Genomic DNA, 1,502 nt, shown 5'->3' on the forward strand with positions numbered 1-1,502 from the left:
TACAGAAAAAATTAGCCAATAGGTGGCTCATGCCTGTAGTCCCAGCTACAGGAGTTTGAGGTTGCTGTGAGCTAGGCTAATGCCACGGCACTCTAGCCCGGGCAACAGAGCAAGACTCTGTTTCAATAAAAAATAAAATAAAGATCTTTGCTAATTCCAACATCTGGGTTCTTTTGAGGACAGTTTCCGTTGATTTCTTTCATCATCCTAGCCACCAGGATGGCCAAATAGTAGAAAGGAGAGCTCTGTTGGCAATATCAGTTTGCAAACTAGGAAGAGATAGTCTCCAGCATGTACCATAGGTGCTCTCTCTTTGATGAGGGAAAGGGCAGGTTGAGGTGTATGTCTCACAGTGCCTGTATCACACAATAGAGTCATACATATTCAGCCAGTTTTGGGAAAAAGCTATACATGTTTATGAGGGGAGCCGAGTGAGTGCATGCGCAATGAGTAAACATATATGTAACATACATCCCACATTCACTTTGGGCCCAGGTTTTAGCATTAAAATGAGGTGTATCGCCTTTAGAATCTTTTGATAACTATTGCTCTTGGTTTAACTATTGCTCTTATTTTATAATGGCTTGTGATTCTATCTGAACAAATGCTTCAAGCCTTTGATATTTGACAAACTTTCTAAAACCCAAATTCTAAATCCAGCCTTTTTAACTGTTTATATATTAGGGCCACTGAAAGCCTAAGAGAGACATATTTAGGTTTATTTTGGTATGTTAAAACTGTACAGGAAGTATTGCCAAATATGAAATGGTGTTTAACTTTCATTGGATTATATTTGCGTAAACTTGTTATTAATATATGTTCCAGTACTATAAAATATTGATATGTCTTGGTGCATGTTATTAGTAATAATTATGGTTATTATGTTAAATTGTCATATGCTGCAAAAATAGCCAACTTTATTTGTCAGTTGTCTCTTTAACCATGACTAGTCTAAGAGTTTTTGTTTTACTTGATTCATCTCAGAAAGTGTTTTTATGAAACTGGCTAAGTCCAAAGTTGTTTGCTTCTTCAAGGAAAGTCATGGAAAGGACGGACAAGTTCTTTTGAATACAGGCTTTTGATAACTTGGGACATTATATACCACCAGACCAAAACAAAACAAACTTCCAGGACTTTAATTAGAAAGCTGATATGTCCATGAGTATGGCTAACTCAACCTCAAACAGCATAAACATTAATTACATGGGACTGAACTAAATTTGTTATGACTTTTGTCTAAGACATTACTGATTCTCTTGCTTTGTTTTCCAGAGTCATGATAAGTTTTAAGTAAATAACAAGTTTGCCTGATATCTCCAGGATTTAAAACTATTGAGTTTCCCTGTTGCTGGGGCTACAAGCATCGTCCCTCCATGCCTGGGGACTATCGCGGAAGAGGGGACGTGTGAGATTGTAAGGGCCCATTCCTGAGGGATGGAATTAGTTTAGACCCTCTAGATCAAGGAGGGACACACATAAGCCTAAACAAATACTGAGAAACT

The sequence above is a fragment of the Propithecus coquereli genome, unplaced genomic scaffold (assembly GCF_000956105.1).
Source record: "Propithecus coquereli isolate 6110/MARCELLA unplaced genomic scaffold, Pcoq_1.0 Scaffold126, whole genome shotgun sequence".
Classification (NCBI taxonomy): Eukaryota; Metazoa; Chordata; class Mammalia; order Primates; family Indriidae; genus Propithecus; species Propithecus coquereli.